General features: G+C 49.5%; 1 protein-coding gene across 2 annotated transcripts in view; it reads left to right on the forward strand.

Moving 5' to 3' along the window:
* The window catches only part of PRMT3 (protein arginine methyltransferase 3), a 196,821-nt gene that overhangs the window by 72,717 nt on the left and 104,343 nt on the right, over positions 1–19,761 (forward strand). The window lies entirely within an intron of this gene.

A 19,761-nucleotide genomic window follows, 5' to 3' on the forward strand; every position in this document is an offset into this window, starting at 1 on the left:
CCTCGGTGCAGGAATAAATACTGGATTGCATTATAGCAGCAGTTAGTAACCTATCTGGTTAGTGGCTTTTATGTCAAAGAGAACATTTAAATTAAAATAAAATGTTTTTGTGTCTACCAGGTGAAGGCTGTACTTTTCCTTTTCCCTAAGGTAAATGGAGCTTGCTTCTGCTCTCGCTCAGTGATACAGAAAACCAACTTCAGCTAAAGTGCCTTCAAAGGAATGGGGATGAGTGCAGGACTTAGGCCCTGTGTCCTCTACAAAATAAAATGTGAGACAGAAGAGTTTCTCGGAGCCCTGTAAAGCATGCCATGGTCAATAATTAGGTCAAAATGAGGCTTGCTGGTAGCCTCTATCTATATATGTGTGTATGTAGAGAGAGCAGCAGCAGACGTGCTGGGGACCTCACGTTCTTTGTATCTGCCACCAGCGTGCCCTCGCTTTGAGCATCTTCTTGGTGTTAAGTGTGGCACTAATAAGAAATGTTTTAGCTATGTGTTCATCCAAGGGAAAGTGGCCCTGCAGGTGCTGCAGGTGTTAACCACAGTGCTTCTGTGTCTTGAAGAGATGTAAAGGATGCTTAAAGCGTGCTCTGAAGCACGCAATAGAAATGAGGCAAATTGGAATTTCAGCATCTACACAGTGCGTTCACGTGAATTCTTACTGCCATGTTCTTTAAGAACTTATAAGCCATGATTGATAATGAAATCCTTAAAGAGGAGGAGATGTGGTTTGGATGGTAATAATGCTTCAGAACAGTAACTATGACAGATTTTTGTTTTGTTATTAAATATTTACTATTTTTTATTTTTTTTTAAGGAAAAAAAATGTGCAAGATGTTTTCACAATGGTCCATGTCATAAACACAAATCTTTGTAAGCTCAAGAGTCTATTTGGGTGTTAGTTTTCCATGGTAGCTGCATCTTCATGGACTAAACCTTGGAGGATCTTGGAGGCCATGGAATGCAGCTTTTGGGCTGTCAGAAGCAGGGTGAGAAGTATGTACCATTCTCAAAGAAGCCGTGATACATTGTTTATGTCACAGTGTCACAAAATGGTTGAGGTTGGAAGGGACCTCTACAGATCATCTTGTCCGACCTGCCTCCAAATGCTTGACTTTTCTTGATATCAGCAGGGCCCTTTTGTGGTTTGAGTAGAGAGCAACTGCCATTGTTGTTGAATTTGATAAAAACAAAAAGTTAATAATGTACCTGTTTCTCAGTCCAGTTTTCTGATGATGGGGCTTACTGTATGAAAAATCAATTTCCTTGGCCATCTTAATCTTGACAGCAGAAACTTTGTCAAAGGTGTTTTCAAGGAGGAGTTGAGAGTACAATTTGAATTTTACAAAGCTTGAAAAGTAGTCATTGTTTTTTCTTGAAATTTGGAAAAAAATAATGAATCCTATGCTAATTGTTGTGGCTGGAGGCATACTATGATCACATTCCTACTGTGTATGTGTCTTGGTACAGAAATACTCCACAGGTCTGTTATGTTGGTTGCATATAGCGTGATTTGTTGGACTAGGAAAAGGCCTTCTCGAGTTATAGAATCATAGAAACATAGAAAACTTAAGGTTGGACAAGACCTTGAAGATCATGTGGTCCAACCATCCCCCTACCACCAGTATCACCCACTAAACCACGTCCCTGTGCGCCAGGTCCAAACTTTTCTTGAACACCCCCAGGGATGGTGACTCCACCACTTCCCCGGGTAACCCGTCCCAATGCCTGACTGCTCTCTCTGAGCAGAAATGTCCCCTCATTGTTCTAATTGTTGAAAGGTAGTGCTCTTTGTTCAATTCTTTGTTTTAATTGTTGAAGAGTAGGGGCATGAAGTTTCCATTTTTCCACTCACCGGTGACATCGCCTGAGTGCCAGGACTTTTCAACTATGACGGAGAGAGGCTTGGCAACTCCGTCAGCCAGTTCCCTCAGGACCTTGGGATTCATGTCATCAGGTCCCATAGACTTGTACTTGTTCAGATCCTTCAGGTGGTCTCGAACCTGCTCTTCACTTCCAGTGGGTGGGACTTTGATCCCCCAGCCTGCATCTACGGGTTCAGGGAAAGGAAAGGCTTGGGAAGGCCGTCTGCCAGTGCAGACAGAGGTGAAGAAGTTGCTGAGTACCTCAGCCTTCTCCAATTACTCGGATATAGAAAGTCACTTCTATTATAAGAAATTAGCCACCTATAATTGCTTATACCCTAATATTTTCACCCTTTAGTCTATTTTCACCCTTTAGTCTATTTTCACAAGTGTTAAAGATTCAAACCCATGGGGACTGCTCCTGTCACCCCAGCGCAGCAGCCCCAAGGAAGCTGGGTCCTCTCTCGTGCTCTTCCTCCAGGCTCTGTGCAGGAGATGCCACCTCTCGCGCAAGGGCTGGGGGATGGGAAAGAAGCACTCTCACAACCTCTGAGAATTGGCAAGAGGTGTTTATTGCCAGGACATCCTGCAGGTGACCCTGCGGGATGTCCGTGCTGTTCGGTGGCCCCAAGCTAATGCTTGGGGTGGAGCCGGCGCGACGAGTAGGGAGCCGGGCGGGCACTCCTGCGCCGCTGTTTGTGCTGTCCGATGGTAGACAGCGAAGCCGTGCCGGGGCAGTTCCAGGTCTGATCTGGTGGAGCCGGGTCCACTTCCATTGCTTCCTCTGCCTCTTCGGCTGGACCCAGCTCCATGGGCTCCACGGCATTTGGCAGCAGGAGCAGCCAGTCCTTTCCCGGGACTGCCCACGTGGGTTGCCTGGCACTCGGAGTGTTCTCGGGCCAGGGTGCCGCGCCGGGGGCTCGTCCGGTTCCGTGCCTAGGACCCACGCCGCTGTCCGGTTCATTTCCGTGCAAGGTTATCACGCTGCCGTCTTTTTTACGGCCACGGCTGGGTCCCGCGCTGTAATCCGGACCACTGGCACGGCTCTGCTCCCCACGGCTGTCTGTGTGGCGCCGCTCCTTTCGCTCCACGCCACCGTTGTGACACCGGGAAGGCCCAGGCCCCCTGTCACTGTACAGCTGACGGGGTGGCCTGTTCCCCGCGTCCTCGCGGTGCCAATGGTACCGCTGATAGTAAGTATACATGGGCTGCACGCCTGAGGTGTCGCGGGCACTGGTGTTTCTTGTGCCATAGGCGTGATCCCTTTGCCCATGATACTTCTCTTTCTCATTAGCTGCCTTTCTTCTTGGCTCTTGCCCGGACAGCATTGCTGCTCGTGCACGCCAATGAAGGCTGCCTCTCACCTCCTTGCTCCTGCTCTTCTTCCTGCAGCACCAGCTGGCAGTCAGAGGGCCTCGAAGCTCAGCGAGTGGCGGGCCAGTGGCAGGGGGGCCCTTTTATAGGGCCTGGGGCAGGGGTGGCCACTGTGACCTCAGCCAGGCTCTGTGATGGAGTGGCCCAAGGTGGCTGTGTTGGGAGCAGCCTACAAGATGCCCTCGCGTGGAGGAAGGAGGAGGGTTGGGGGGCTGAGGGCCCCTTTTCTGGGGCTGGCTCCCCCGAGCCATTTGGCCTGCCAGAGAGAAGGGCTGCCCCATGGGATCCTGCCTCAACCCGTTTTTCTCCAGATCTCCCAGGGTTAGGATCTCTCATGAACAAAAGAAAACAACGCCAACAAAACCAAAACAGGCCGATTCAAAAGGCTAAAGCAGTCAAAACTGAAGTACCCATCATGACTGTTAATAACTTGCAAAAGTTCATAGAATCATAGAATATCCTGAGTTGGAAGGGACCCTTAAGGATCATCAAGTCCAACTCTTGACACCGCACAGGTCTACCCAAAAGTTCAGACCATGTGACTAAGTGCACAGTCCAATCTCTTCTTAAATTCAGACAGGCTCGGTGCAGTGACCACTTCCCTGGGGAGCCTGTTCCAGTGTGCAACCACCCTCTCTGTGAAGAACCCCCTCCTGAGTCAAGCCTAAATTTCCCCTGCCTCAGCTTAACCCCGTTCCCGCGGGTCTTGTCACTGGTGTTAATGGAGAAAAGGTCTCCTGCCTCTCGACACCCCCTTACGAGGAAGTTGTAGACTGCGATGAGGTCTCCCCTCAGCCTCCTCTTCTCCAGGCTGAACAGGCCCAGTGCCCTCAGCCGTTCCTCGTATGTCTTCCCCTCCAGGCCTTTCACCATCTTCGTAGCCCTCCTCTGGACACTCTCCAACAGTTTCATGTCCTTTTTATACTGTGGTGCCCAGAACTGCACACAGTACTCGAGGTGAGGCCGCACCAGCGCAGAGTAGAGCGGGACAATCACCTCCCTCGACCTACAAGCGATGCCGTGCTTGATGCACCCCAGGACACGGTTGGCCCTCCTGGCTGCCAGGGCACACTGCCGGCTCATATTCAACTTGCTGTCTACCACGACCCCCAGATCCCTCTCTTCTAGGCTGCTCTCCAGCGTCTCATCGCCCAGTCTGTACGTGCAGCCAGGGTTTCCCCGTCCCAGGTGCAGAAATTTTTACTGCACGTTTGGCATGTGACGGTAAAATTCTGCAACACGCACAGGGTGTGGGAGGAACAGAAATTACGTTCAGAGTCTGAGTCTGGAAACTTGTGCCTGAACAGGGAAAAGCAGGGGATGTGTTTGATCAACAGGCTCAAGCGCTCTCTTCTTACAAGAGAGAAAAAGACAGCACTTCAACTATTTTTAAGGTATAAATCAGCTCTGGAGAGCTGCATGCTCATGCAAATGCATATTTTGGTATTGGTGCTTTTATTTTTTTATTTTTTAATTTATTTATATATTTTTTAGAGGAACAGAAGTTCAGTCCCATCAATTTTTGTGCAGCTATCCTGGGAGGGCTGGGAGCTGTAGATACCAGCACCAGGATTTCTCAGTGGTAGGCCGAGATGAGCAATGTTTTACTTGGTTAGGAAGGAAGTGCCTCGGTGCAGGAATAAATACTGGATTGCATTATAGCAGCAGTTAGTAACCTATCTGGTTAGTGGCTTTTATGTCAAAGAGAACATTTAAATTAAAATAAAATGTTTTTGTGTCTACCAGGTGAAGGCTGTACTTTTCCTTTTCCCTAAGGTAAATGGAGCTTGCTTCTGCTCTCGCTCAGTGATACAGAAAACCAACTTCAGCTAAAGTGCCTTCAAAGGAATGGGGATGAGTGCAGGACTTAGGCCCTGTGTCCTCTACAAAATAAAATGTGAGACAGAAGAGTTTCTCGGAGCCCTGTAAAGCATGCCATGGTCAATAATTAGGTCAAAATGAGGCTTGCTGGTAGCCTCTATCTATATATGTGTGTATGTAGAGAGAGCAGCAGCAGACGTGCTGGGGACCTCACGTTCTTTGTATCTGCCACCAGCGTGCCCTCGCTTTGAGCATCTTCTTGGTGTTAAGTGTGGCACTAATAAGAAATGTTTTAGCTATGTGTTCATCCAAGGGAAAGTGGCCCTGCAGGTGCTGCAGGTGTTAACCACAGTGCTTCTGTGTCTTGAAGAGATGTAAAGGATGCTTAAAGCGTGCTCTGAAGCACGCAATAGAAATGAGGCAAATTGGAATTTCAGCATCTACACAGTGCGTTCACGTGAATTCTTACTGCCATGTTCTTTAAGAACTTATAAGCCATGATTGATAATGAAATCCTTGAAGAGGAGGAGATGTGGTTTGGATGGTAATAATGCTTCAGAACAGTAACTATGACAGATTTTTGTTTTGTTATTAAATATTTACTATTTTTTTATTTTTTTTTTAAGGAAAAAAAATGTGCAAGATGTTTTCACAATGGTCCATGTCATAAACACAAATCTTTGTAAGCTCAAGAGTCTATTTGGGTGTTAGTTTTCCATGGTAGCTGCATCTTCATGGACTAAACCTTGGAGGATCTTGGAGGCCATGGAATGCAGCTTTTGGGCTGTCAGAAGCAGGGTGAGAAGTATGTACCATTCTCAAAGAAGCCGTGATACATTGTTTATGTCACAGTGTCACAAAATGGTTGAGGTTGGAAGGGACCTCTACAGATCATCTTGTCCGACCTGCCTCCAAATGCTTGACTTTTCTTGATATCAGCAGGGCCCTTTTGTGGTTTGAGTAGAGAGCAACTGGCATTGGTGTTGAATTTGATAAAAACAAAAAGTTAATAATGTACCTGTTTCTCAGTCCAGTTTTCTGATGATGGGGCTTACTGTATGAAAAATCAATTTCCTTGGCCATCTTAATCTTGACAGCAGAAACTTTGTCAAAGGTGTTTTCAAGGAGGAGTTGAGAGTACAATTTGAATTTTACAAAGCTTGAAAAGTAGTCATTGTTTTTTCTTGAAATTTGGAAAAAAATAATGAATCCTATGCTAATTGTTGTGGCTGGAGGCATACTATGATCACATTCCTACTGTGTATGTGTCTTGGTACAGAAATACTCCACAGGTCTGTTATGTTGGTTGCATATAGCGTGATTTGTTGGACTAGGAAAAGGCCTTCTCGAGTTACAGAATCATAGAAACATAGAAAACTTAAGGTTGGACAAGACCTTGAAGATCATGTGGTCCAACCATCCCCCTACCACCAGTATCACCCACTAAACCATGTCCCTGTGCGCCAGGTCCAAACTTTTCTTGAACACCCCCAGGGATGGTGACTCCACCACTTCCCCGGGTAACCCGTCCCAATGCCTGACTGCTCTCTCCGAGCAGAAATGTCCCCTCATTGTTCTAATTGTTGAAAGGTAGTGCTCTTTGTTCAATTCTTTGTTTTAATTGTTGAAGAGTAGGGGCATGAAGTTTCCATTTTTCCACTCACCGGTGACATCGCCTGAGTGCCAGGACTTTTCAACTATGACGGAGAGAGGCTTGGCAACTCCGTCAGCCAGTTCCCTCAGGACCTTGGGATTCATGTCATCAGGTCTCCCATAGACTTGTACTTGTTCAGAGCCTTCAGGTGGTCTCGAACCTGCTCTTCACTTCCAGTGGGTGGGACTTTGATCCCCCAGCCTGCATCTACGGGTTCAGGGAAAGGAAAGGCTTGGGAAGGCCGTCTGCCAGTGCAGACAGAGGTGAAGAAGTTGCTGAGTACCTCAGCCTTCTCCAATTACTCGGATATAGAAAGTCACTTCTATTATAAGAAATTAGCCACCTATAATTGCTTATACCCTAATATTTTCACCCTTTAGTCTATTTTCACCCTTTAGTCTATTTTCACCCTTTAGTCTATTTTCACAAGTGTTAAAGATTCAAACCCATGGGGACTGCTCCTGTCACCCCAGCGCAGCAGCCCCAAGGAAGCTGGGTCCTCTCTCGTGCTCTTCCTCCAGGCTCTGTGCAGGAGATGCCACCTCTCGCGCAAGGGCTGGGGGATGGGAAAGAAGCACTCTCACAACCTCTGAGAATTGGCAAGAGGTGTTTATTGCCAGGACATCCTGCAGGTGACCCTGCGGGATGTCCGTGCTGTTCGGTGGCCCCAAGCTAATGCTTGGGGTGGAGCCGGCGCGACGAGTAGGGAGCCGGGCGGGCACTCCTGCGCCGCTGTTTGTGCTGTCCGATGGTAGACAGCGAAGCCGTGCCGGGGCAGTTCCAGGTCTGATCTGGTGGAGCCGGGTCCACTTCCATTGCTTCCTCTGCCTCTTCGGCTGGACCCAGCTCCATGGGCTCCACGGCATTTGGCAGCAGGAGCAGCCAGTCCTTTCCCGGGACTGCCCACGTGGGTTGCCTGGCACTCGGAGTGTTCTCGGGCCAGGGTGCCGCGCCGGGGGCTCGTCCGGTTCCGTGCCTAGGACCCACGCCGCTGTCCGGTTCATTTCCGTGCAAGGTTATCACGCTGCCGTCTTTTTTACGGCCACGGCTGGGTCCCGCGCTGTAATCCGGACCACTGGCACGGCTCTGCTCCCCACGGCTGTCTGTGTGGCGCCGCTCCTTTCGCTCCACGCCACCGTTGTGACACCGGGAAGGCCCAGGCCCCCTGTCACTGTACAGCTGACGGGGTGGCCTGTTCCCCGCGTCCTCGCGGTGCCAGTGGTACCGCTGATAATAAGAGTACATGGGCTGCACGCCTGAGGTGTCGCGGGCACTGGTGTTTCTTGTGCCATAGGCGCGATCCCTTTGCCCATGATACTTCTCTTTCTCATTAGCTGCCTTTTTTCTTGGCTCTTGCCCGGACAGCATTGCTGCTCGTGCACGCCAATGAAGGCTGCCTCTCGCCTCCTTGCTCCTGCTCTTCTTCCTGCAGCACCAGCTGGCAGTCAGAGGGCCTCGAAGCTCAGCGAGTGGCGGGCCAGTGGCAGGGGGGCCCTTTTATAGGGCCTGGGGCAGGGGTGGCCACTGTGACCTCAGCCAGGCTCTGTGATGGAGTGGCCCAAGGTGGCTGTGTTGGGAGCAGCCTACAAGATGCCCTCGCGTGGAGGAAGGAGGAGGGTTGGGGGGCTGAGGGCCCCTTTTCTGGGGCTGGCTCCCCCGAGCCATTTGGCCTGCCAGAGAGAAGGGCTGCCCCATGGGATCCTGCCTCAACCCGTTTTTCTCCAGATCTCCCAGGGTTAGGATCTCTCATGAACAAAAGAAAACAACGCCAACAAAACCAAAACAGGCCGATTCAAAAGGCTAAAGCAGTCAAAACTGAAGTACCCATCATGACTGTTAATAACTTGCAAAAGTTCATAGAATCATAGAATATCCTGAGTTGGAAGGGACCCTTAAGGATCATCAAGTCCAACTCTTGACACCGCACAGGTCTACCCAAAAGTTCAGACCATGTGACTAAGTGCACAGTCCAATCTCTTCTTAAATTCAGACAGGCTCGGTGCAGTGACCACTTCCCTGGGGAGCCTGTTCCAGTGTGCAACCACCCTCTCTGTGAAGAACCCCCTCCTGAGTCAAGCCTAAATTTCCCCTGCCTCAGCTTAACCCCGTTCCCGCGGGTCTTGTCACTGGTGTTAATGGAGAAAAGGTCTCCTGCCTCTCGACACCCCCTTACGAGGAAGTTGTAGACTGCGATGAGGTCTCCCCTCAGCCTCCTCTTCTCCAGGCTGAACAGGCCCAGTGCCCTCAGCCGTTCCTCGTATGTCTTCCCCTCCAGGCCTTTCACCATCTTCGTAGCCCTCCTCTGGACACTCTCCAACAGTTTCATATCCTTTTTATACTGTGGTGCCCAGAACTGCACACAGTACTCGAGGTGAGGCCGCACCAGCGCAGAGTAGAGCGGGACAATCACCTCCCTCGACCTACAAGCGATGCCGTGCTTGATGCACCCCAGGACACGGTTGGCCCTCCTGGCTGCCAGGGCACACTGCCGGCTCATATTCAACTTGCTGTCTACCACGACCCCCAGATCCCTCTCTTCTAGGCTGCTCTCCAGCGTCTCATCGCCCAGTCTGTACGTGCAGCCAGGGTTTCCCCGTCCCAGGTGCAGAAATTTTTACTGCACGTTTGGCATGTGACGGTAAAATTCTGCAACACGCACAGGGTGTGGGAGGAACAGAAATTACGTTCAGAGTCTGAGTCTGGAAACTTGTGCCTGAACAGGGAAAAGCAGGGGATGTGTTTGATCAACAGGCTCAAGCGCTCTCTTCTTACAAGAGAGAAAAAGACAGCACTTCAACTATTTTTAAGGTATAAATCAGCTCTGGAGAGCTGCATGCTCATGCAAATGCATATTTTGGTATTGGTGCTTTTATTTTTTTATTTTTTAATTTATTTATATATTTTTTAGAGGAACAGAAGTTCAGTCCCATCAATTTTTGTGCAGCTATCCTGGGAGGGCTGGGAGCTGTAGATACCAGCACCAGGATTTCTCAGTGGTAGGCCGAGATGAGCAATGTTTTACTTGGTTAGGAAGGAAGTGCCTCGGTGCAGGAATAAATACTGGATTGCATTATAGCAGCAGTTAGTAACCTATCTGGTTAGTGGCTTTTATGTCAAAGAGAACATTTAAATTAAAATAAAATGTTTTTGTGTCTACCAGGTGAAGGCTGTACTTTTCCTTTTCCCTAAGGTAAATGGAGCTTGCTTCTGCTCTCGCTCAGTGATACAGAAAACCAACTTCAGCTAAAGTGCCTTCAAAGGAATGGGGATGAGTGCAGGACTTAGGCCCTGTGTCCTCTACAAAATAAAATGTGAGACAGAAGAGTTTCTCGGAGCCCTGTAAAGCATGCCATGGTCAATAATTAGGTCAAAATGAGGCTTGCTGGTAGCCTCTATCTATATATGTGTGTATGTAGAGAGAGCAGCAGCAGACGTGCTGGGGACCTCACGTTCTTTGTATCTGCCACCAGCGTGCCCTCGCTTTGAGCATCTTCTTGGTGTTAAGTGTGGCACTAATAAGAAATGTTTTAGCTATGTGTTCATCCAAGGGAAAGTGGCCCTGCAGGTGCTGCAGGTGTTAACCACAGTGCTTCTGTGTCTTGAAGAGATGTAAAGGATGCTTAAAGCGTGCTCTGAAGCACGCAATAGAAATGAGGCAAATTGGAATTTCAGCATCTACACAGTGCGTTCACGTGAATTCTTACTGCCATGTTCTTTAAGAACTTATAAGCCATGATTGATAATGAAATCCTTAAAGAGGAGGAGATGTGGTTTGGATGGTAATAATGCTTCAGAACAGTAACTATGACAGATTTTTGTTTTGTTATTAAATATTTACTATTTTTTATTTTTTTTTAAGGAAAAAAAATGTGCAAGATGTTTTCACAATGGTCCATGTCATAAACACAAATCTTTGTAAGCTCAAGAGTCTATTTGGGTGTTAGTTTTCCATGGTAGCTGCATCTTCATGGACTAAACCTTGGAGGATCTTGGAGGCCATGGAATGCAGCTTTTGGGCTGTCAGAAGCAGGGTGAGAAGTATGTACCATTCTCAAAGAAGCCGTGATACATTGTTTATGTCACAGTGTCACAAAATGGTTGAGGTTGGAAGGGACCTCTACAGATCATCTTGTCCAACCTGCCTCCAAATGCTTGACTTTTCTTGATATCAGCAGGGCCCTTTTGTGGTTTGAGTAGAGAGTAACTGGCATTGGTGTTGAATTTGATAAAAACAAAAAGTTAATAATGTACCTGTTTCTCAGTCCAGTTTTCTGATGATGGGGCTTACTGTATGAAAAATCAATTTCCTTGGCCATCTTAATCTTGACAGCAGAAACTTTGTCAAAGGTGTTTTCAAGGAGGAGTTGAGAGTACAATTTGAATTTTACAAAGCTTGAAAAGTAGTCATTGTTTTTTCTTGAAATTTGGAAAAAAATAATGAATCCTATGCTAATTGTTGTGGCTGGAGGCATACTATGATCACATTCCTACTGTGTATGTGTCTTGGTACAGAAATACTCCACAGGTCTGTTATGTTGGTTGCATATAGCGTGATTTGTTGGACTAGGAAAAGGCCTTCTCGAGTTATAGAATCATAGCAACATAGAAAACTTAAGGTTGGACAAGACCTTGAAGATCATGTGGTCCAACCATCCCCCTACCACCAGTATCACCCACTAAACCACGTCCCTGTGCGCCAGGTCCAAACTTTTCTTGAACACCCCCAGGGATGGTGACTCCACCACTTCCCCGGGTAACCCGTCCCAATGCCTGACTGCTCTCTCCGAGCAGAAATGTCCCCTCATTGTTCTAATTGTTGAAAGGTAGTGCTCTTTGTTCAATTCTTTGTTTTAATTGTTGAAGAGTAGGGGCATGAAGTTTCCATTTTTCCACTCACCGGTGACATCGCCTGAGTGCCAGGACTTTTCAACTATGACGGAGAGAGGCTTGGCAACTCCGCCAGCCAGTTCCCTCAGGACCTTGGGATTCATGTCATCAGGTCCCATAGACTTGTACTTGTTCAGAGCCTTCAGGTGGTCTCGAACCTGCTCTTCACTTCCAGTGGGTGGGACTTTGATCCCCCAGCCTGCATCTACGGGTTCAGGGAAAGGAAAGGCTTGGGAAGGCCGTCTGCCAGTGCAGACAGAGGTGAAGAAGTTGCTGAGTACCTCAGCCTTCTCCAATTACTCGGATATAGAAAGTCACTTCTATTATAAGAAATTAGCCACCTATAATTGCTTATACCCTAATATTTTCACCCTTTAGTCTATTTTCACCCTTTAGTCTATTTTCACAAGTGTTAAAGATTCAAACCCATGGGGACTGCTCCTGTCACCCCAGCGCAGCAGCCCCAAGGAAGCTGGGTCCTCTCTCGTGCTCTTCCTCCAGGCTCTGTGCAGGAGATGCCACCTCTCGCGCAAGGGCTGGGGGATGGGAAAGAAGCACTCTCACAACCTCTGAGAATTGGCAAGAGGTGTTTATTGCCAGGACATCCTGCAGGTGACCCTGCGGGATGTCCGTGCTGTTCGGTGGCCCCAAGCTAATGCTTGGGGTGGAGCCGGCGCGACGAGTAGGGAGCCGGGCGGGCACTCCTGCGCCGCTGTTTGTGCTGTCCGATGGTAGACAGCGAAGCCGTGCCGGGGCAGTTCCAGGTCTGATCTGGTGGAGCCGGGTCCACTTCCATTGCTTCCTCTGCCTCTTCGGCTGGACCCAGCTCCATGGGCTCCACGGCATTTGGCAGCAGGAGCAGCCAGTCCTTTCCCGGGACTGCCCACGTGGGTTGCCTGGCACTCGGAGTGTTCTCGGGCCAGGGTGCCGCGCCGGGGGCTCGTCCGGTTCCGTGCCTAGGACCCACGCCGCTGTCCGGTTCATTTCCGTGCAAGGTTATCACGCTGCCGTCTTTTTTACGGCCACGGCTGGGTCCCGCGCTGTAATCCGGACCACTGGCACGGCTCTGCTCCCCACGGCTGTCTGTGTGGCGCCGCTCCTTTCGCTCCACGCCACCGTTGTGACACCGGGAAGGCCCAGGCCCCCTGTCACTGTACAGCTGACGGGGTGGCCTGTTCCCCGCGTCCTCGCGGTGCCAGTGGTACCGCTGATAATAAGAGTACATGGGCTGCACGCCTGAGGTGTCGCGGGCACTGGTGTTTCTTGTGCCATAGGCGCGATCCCTTTGCCCATGATACTTCTCTTTCTCATTAGCTGCCTTTTTTCTTGGCTCTTGCCCGGACAGCATTGCTGCTCGTGCACGCCAATGAAGGCTGCCTCTCGCCTCCTTGCTCCTGCTCTTCTTCCTGCAGCACCAGCTGGCAGTCAGAGGGCCTCGAAGCTCAGCGAGTGGCGGGCCAGTGGCAGGGGGGCCCTTTTATAGGGCCTGGGGCAGGGGTGGCCACTGTGACCTCAGCCAGGCTCTGTGATGGAGTGGCCCAAGGTGGCTGTGTTGGGAGCAGCCTACAAGATGCCCTCGCGTGGAGGAAGGAGGAGGGTTGGGGGGCTGAGGGCCCCTTTTCTGGGGCTGGCTCCCCCGAGCCATTTGGCCTGCCAGAGAGAAGGGCTGCCCCATGGGATCCTGCCTCAACCCGTTTTTCTCCAGATCTCCCAGGGTTAGGATCTCTCATGAACAAAAGAAAACAACGCCAACAAAACCAAAACAGGCCGATTCAAAAGGCTAAAGCAGTCAAAACTGAAGTACCCATCATGACTGTTAATAACTTGCAAAAGTTCATAGAATCATAGAATATCCTGAGTTGGAAGGGACCCTTAAGGATCATCAAGTCCAACTCTTGACACCGCACAGGTCTACCCAAAAGTTCAGACCATGTGACTAAGTGCACAGTCCAATCTCTTCTTAAATTCAGACAGGCTCGGTGCAGTGACCACTTCCCTGGGGAGCCTGTTCCAGTGTGCAACCACCCTCTCTGTGAAGAACCCCCTCCTGAGTCAAGCCTAAATTTCCCCTGCCTCAGCTTAACCCCGTTCCCGCGGGTCTTGTCACTGGTGTTAATGGAGAAAAGGTCTCCTGCCTCTCGACACCCCCTTACGAGGAAGTTGTAGACTGCGATGAGGTCTCCCCTCAGCCTCCTCTTCTCCAGGCTGAACAGGCCCAGTGCCCTCAGCCGTTCCTCGTACGTCTTCCCCTCCAGGCCTTTCACCATCTTCGTAGCCCTCCTCTGGACACTCTCCAACAGTTTCATGTCCTTTTTATACTGTGGTGCCCAGAACTGCACACAGTACTCGAGGTGAGGCCGCACCAGCGCAGAGTAGAGCGGGACAATCACCTCCCTCGACCTACAAGCGATGCCGTGCTTGATGCACCCCAGGACACGGTTGGCCCTCCTGGCTGCCAGGGCACACTGCCGGCTCATATTCAACTTGCTGTCTACCACGACCCCCAGATCCCTCTCTTCTAGGCTGCTCTCCAGCGTCTCATCGCCCAGTCTGTACGTGCAGCCAGGGTTTCCCCGTCCCAGGTGCAGAAATTTTTACTGCACGTTTGGCATGTGACGGTAAAATTCTGCAACACGCACAGGGTGTGGGAGGAACAGAAATTACGTTCAGAGTCTGAGTCTGGAAACTTGTGCCTGAACAGGGAAAAGCAGGGGATGTGTTTGATCAACAGGCTCAAGCGCTCTCTTCTTACAAGAGAGAAAAAGACAGCACTTCAACTATTTTTAAGGTATAAATCAGCTCTGGAGAGCTGCATGCTCATGCAAATGCATATTTTGGTATTGGTGCTTTTATTTTTTTATTTTTTAATTTATTTATATATTTTTTAGAGGAACAGAAGTTCAGTCCCATCAATTTTTGTGCAGCTATCCTGGGAGGGCTGGGAGCTGTAGATACCAGCACCAGGATTTCTCAGTGGTAGGCCGAGATGAGCAATGTTTTACTTGGTTAGGAAGGAAGTGCCTCGGTGCAGGAATAAATACTGGATTGCATTATAGCAGCAGTTAGTAACCTATCTGGTTAGTGGCTTTTATGTCAAAGAGAACATTTAAATTAAAATAAAATGTTTTTGTGTCTACCAGGTGAAGGCTGTACTTTTCCTTTTCCCTAAGGTAAATGGAGCTTGCTTCTGCTCTCGCTCAGTGATACAGAAAACCAACTTCAGCTAAAGTGCCTTCAAAGGAATGGGGATGAGTGCAGGACTTAGGCCCTGTGTCCTCTACAAAATAAAATGTGAGACAGAAGAGTTTCTCGGAGCCCTGTAAAGCATGCCATGGTCAATAATTAGGTCAAAATGAGGCTTGCTGGTAGCCTCTATCTATATATGTGTGTATGTAGAGAGAGCAGCAGCAGACGTGCTGGGGACCTCACGTTCTTTGTATCTGCCACCAGCGTGCCCTCGCTTTGAGCATCTTCTTGGTGTTAAGTGTGGCACTAATAAGAAATGTTTTAGCTATGTGTTCATCCAAGGGAAAGTGGCCCTGCAGGTGCTGCAGGTGTTAACCACAGTGCTTCTGTGTCTTGAAGAGATGTAAAGGATGCTTAAAGCGTGCTCTGAAGCACGCAATAGAAATGAGGCAAATTGGAATTTCAGCATCTACACAGTGCGTTCACGTGAATTCTTACTGCCATGTTCTTTAAGAACTTATAAGCCATGATTGATAATGAAATCCTTAAAGAGGAGGAGATGTGGTTTGGATGGTAATAATGCTTCAGAACAGTAACTATGACAGATTTTTGTTTTGTTATTAAATATTTACTATTTTTTATTTTTTTTTAAGGAAAAAAAATGTGCAAGATGTTTTCACAATGGTCCATGTCATAAACACAAATCTTTGTAAGCTCAAGAGTCTATTTGGGTGTTAGTTTTCCATGGTAGCTGCATCTTCATGGACTAAACCTTGGAGGATCTTGGAGGCCATGGAATGCAGCTTTTGGGCTGTCAGAAGCAGGGTGAGAAGTATGTACCATTCTCAAAGAAGCCGTGATACATTGTTTATGTCACAGTGTCACAAAATGGTTGAGGTTGGAAGGGACCTCTACAGATCATCTTGTCCGACCTGCCTCCAAATGCTTGACTTTTCTTGATATCAGCAGGGCCCTTTTGTGGTTTGAGTAGAGAGCAACTGCCATTGTTGTTGAATTTGATAAAAACAAAAAGTTAATAATGTACCTGTTTCTCAGTCCAGTTTTCTGATGATGGGGCTTACTGTATGAAAAATCAATTTCCTTGGCCATCTTAATCTTGACAGCAGAAACTTTGTCAAAGGTGTTTTCAAGGAGGAGTTGAGAGTACAATTTGAATTTTACAAAGCTTGAAAAGTAGTCATTGTTTTTTCTTGAAATTTGGAAAAAAATAATGAATCCTATGCTAATTGTTGTGGCTGGAGGCATACTATGATCACATTCCTACTGTGTATGTGTCTTGGTACAGAAATACTCCACAGGTCTGTTATGTTGGTTGCATATAGCGTGATTTGTTGGACTAGGAAAAGGCCTTCTCGAGTTATAGAATCATAGAAACATAGAAAACTTAAGGTTGGACAAGACCTTGAAGATCATGTGGTCCAACCATCCCCCTACCACCAGTATCACCCACTAAACCACGTCCCTGTGCGCCAGGTCCAAACTTTTCTTGAACACCCCCAGGGATGGTGACTCCACCACTTCCCCGGGTAACCCGTCCCAATGCCTGACTGCTCTCTCCGAGCAGAAATGTCCCCTCATTGTTCTAATTGTTGAAAGGTAGTGCTCTTTGTTCAATTCTTTGTTTTAATTGTTGAAGAGTAGGGGCATGAAGTTTCCATTTTTCCACTCACCGGTGACATCGCCTGAGTGCCAGGACTTTTCAACTATGACGGAGAGAGGCTTGGCAACTCCGCCAGCCAGTTCCCTCAGGACCTTGGGATTCATGTCATCAGGTCCCATAGACTTGTACTTGTTCAGAGCCTTCAGGTGGTCTCGAACCTGCTCTTCACTTCCAGTGGGTGGGACTTTGATCCCCCAGCCTGCATCTACGGGTTCAGGGAAAGGAAAGGCTTGGGAAGGCCGTCTGCCAGTGCAGACAGAGGTGAAGAAGTTGCTGAGTACCTCAGCCTTCTCCAATTACTCGGATATAGAAAGTCACTTCTATTATAAGAAATTAGCCACCTATAATTGCTTATACCCTAATATTTTCACCCTTTAGTCTATTTTCACCCTTTAGTCTATTTTCACCCTTTAGTCTATTTTCACAAGTGTTAAAGATTCAAACCCATGGGGACTGCTCCTGTCACCCCAGCGCAGCAGCCCCAAGGAAGCTGGGTCCTCTCTCGTGCTCTTCCTCCAGGCTCTGTGCAGGAGATGCCACCTCTCGCGCAAGGGCTGGGGGATGGGAAAGAAGCACTCTCACAACCTCTGAGAATTGGCAAGAGGTGTTTATTGCCAGGACATCCTGCAGGTGACCCTGCGGGATGTCCGTGCTGTTCGGTGGCCCCAAGCTAATGCTTGGGGTGGAGCCGGCGCGACGAGTAGGGAGCCGGGCGGGCACTCCTGCGCCGCTGTTTGTGCTGTCCGATGGTAGACAGCGAAGCCGTGCCGGGGCAGTTCCAGGTCTGATCTGGTGGAGCCGGGTCCACTTCCATTGCTTCCTCTGCCTCTTCGGCTGGACCCAGCTCCATGGGCTCCACGGCATTTGGCAGCAGGAGCAGCCAGTCCTTTCCCGGGACTGCCCACGTGGGTTGCCTGGCACTCGGAGTGTTCTCGGGCCAGGGTGCCGCGCCGGGGGCTCGTCCGGTTCCGTGCCTAGGACCCACGCCGCTGTCCGGTTCATTTCCGTGCAAGGTTATCACGCTGCCGTCTTTTTTACGGCCACGGCTGGGTCCCGCGCTGTAATCCGGACCACTGGCACGGCTCTGCTCCCCACGGCTGTCTGTGTGGCGCCGCTCCTTTCGCTCCACGCCACCGTTGTGACACCGGGAAGGCCCAGGCCCCCTGTCACTGTACAGCTGACGGGGTGGCCTGTTCCCCGCGTCCTCGCGGTGCCAGTGGTACCGCTGATAATAAGAGTACATGGGCTGCACGCCTGAGGTGTCGCGGGCACTGGTGTTTCTTGTGCCATAGGCGCGATCCCTTTGCCCATGATACTTCTCTTTCTCATTAGCTGCCTTTTTTCTTGGCTCTTGCCCGGACAGCATTGCTGCTCGTGCACGCCAATGAAGGCTGCCTCTCGCCTCCTTGCTCCTGCTCTTCTTCCTGCAGCACCAGCTGGCAGTCAGAGGGCCTCGAAGCTCAGCGAGTGGCGGGCCAGTGGCAGGGGGGCCCTTTTATAGGGCCTGGGGCAGGGGTGGCCACTGTGACCTCAGCCAGGCTCTGTGATGGAGTGGCCCAAGGTGGCTGTGTTGGGAGCAGCCTACAAGATGCCCTCGCGTGGAGGAAGGAGGAGGGTTGGGGGGCTGAGGGCCCCTTTTCTGGGGCTGGCTCCCCCGAGCCATTTGGCCTGCCAGAGAGAAGGGCTGCCCCATGGGATCCTGCCTCAACCCGTTTTTCTCCAGATCTCCCAGGGTTAGGATCTCTCATGAACAAAAGAAAACAACGCCAACAAAACCAAAACAGGCCGATTCAAAAGGCTAAAGCAGTCAAAACTGAAGTACCCATCATGACTGTTAATAACTTGCAAAAGTTCATAGAATCATAGAATATCCTGAGTTGGAAGGGACCCTTAAGGATCATCAAGTCCAACTCTTGACACCGCACAGGTCTACCCAAAAGTTCAGACCATGTGACTAAGTGCACAGTCCAATCTCTTCTTAAATTCAGACAGGCTCGGTGCAGTGACCACTTCCCTGGGGAGCCTGTTCCAGTGTGCAACCACCCTCTCTGTGAAGAACCCCCTCCTGAGTCAAGCCTAAATTTCCCCTGCCTCAGCTTAACCCCGTTCCCGCGGGTCTTGTCACTGGTGTTAATGGAGAAAAGGTCTCCTGCCTCTCGACACCCCCTTACGAGGAAGTTGTAGACTGCGATGAGGTCTCCCCTCAGCCTCCTCTTCTCCAGGCTGAACAGGCCCAGTGCCCTCAGCCGTTCCTCGTATGTCTTCCCCTCCAGGCCTTTCACCATCTTCGTAGCCCTCCTCTGGACACTCTCCAACAGTTTCATGTCCTTTTTATACTGTGGTGCCCAGAACTGCACACAGTACTCGAGGTGAGGCCGCACCAGCGCAGAGTAGAGCGGGACAATCACCTCCCTCGACCTACAAGCGATGCCGTGCTTGATGCACCCCAGGACACGGTTGGCCCTCCTGGCTGCCAGGGCACACTGCCGGCTCATATTCAACTTGCTGTCTACCACGACCCCCAGATCCCTCTCTTCTAGGCTGCTCTCCAGCGTCTCATCGCCCAGTCTGTACGTGCAGCCAGGGTTTCCCCGTCCCAGGTGCAGAAATTTTTACTGCACGTTTGGCATGTGACGGTAAAATTCTGCAACACGCACAGGGTGTGGGAGGAACAGAAATTACGTTCAGAGTCTGAGTCTGGAAACTTGTGCCTGAACAGGGAAAAGCAGGGGATGTGTTTGATCAACAGGCTCAAGCGCTCTCTTCTTACAAGAGAGAAAAAGACAGCACTTCAACTATTTTTAAGGTATAAATCAGCTCTGGAGAGCTGCATGCTCATGCAAATGCATATTTTGGTATTGGTGCTTTTATTTTTTTATTTTTTAATTTATTTATATATTTTTTAGAGGAACAGAAGTTCAGTCCCATCAATTTTTGTGCAGCTATCCTGGGAGGGCTGGGAGCTGTAGATACCAGCACCAGGATTTCTCAGTGGTAGGCCGAGATGAGCAATGTTTTACTTGGTTAGGAAGGAAGTGCCTCGGTGCAGGAATAAATACTGGATTGCATTATAGCAGCAGTTAGTAACCTATCTGGTTAGTGGCTTTTATGTCAAAGAGAACATTTAAATTAAAATAAAATGTTTTTGTGTCTACCAGGTGAAGGCTGTACTTTTCCTTTTCCCTAAGGTAAATGGAGCTTGCTTCTGCTCTCGCTCAGTGATACAGAAAACCAACTTCAGCTAAAGTGCCTTCAAAGGAATGGGGATGAGTGCAGGACTTAGGCCCTGTG

Source organism: Anas platyrhynchos, chromosome 5 (assembly GCF_047663525.1).
Source record: "Anas platyrhynchos isolate ZD024472 breed Pekin duck chromosome 5, IASCAAS_PekinDuck_T2T, whole genome shotgun sequence".
Taxonomy (NCBI): domain Eukaryota; kingdom Metazoa; phylum Chordata; class Aves; order Anseriformes; family Anatidae; genus Anas; species Anas platyrhynchos.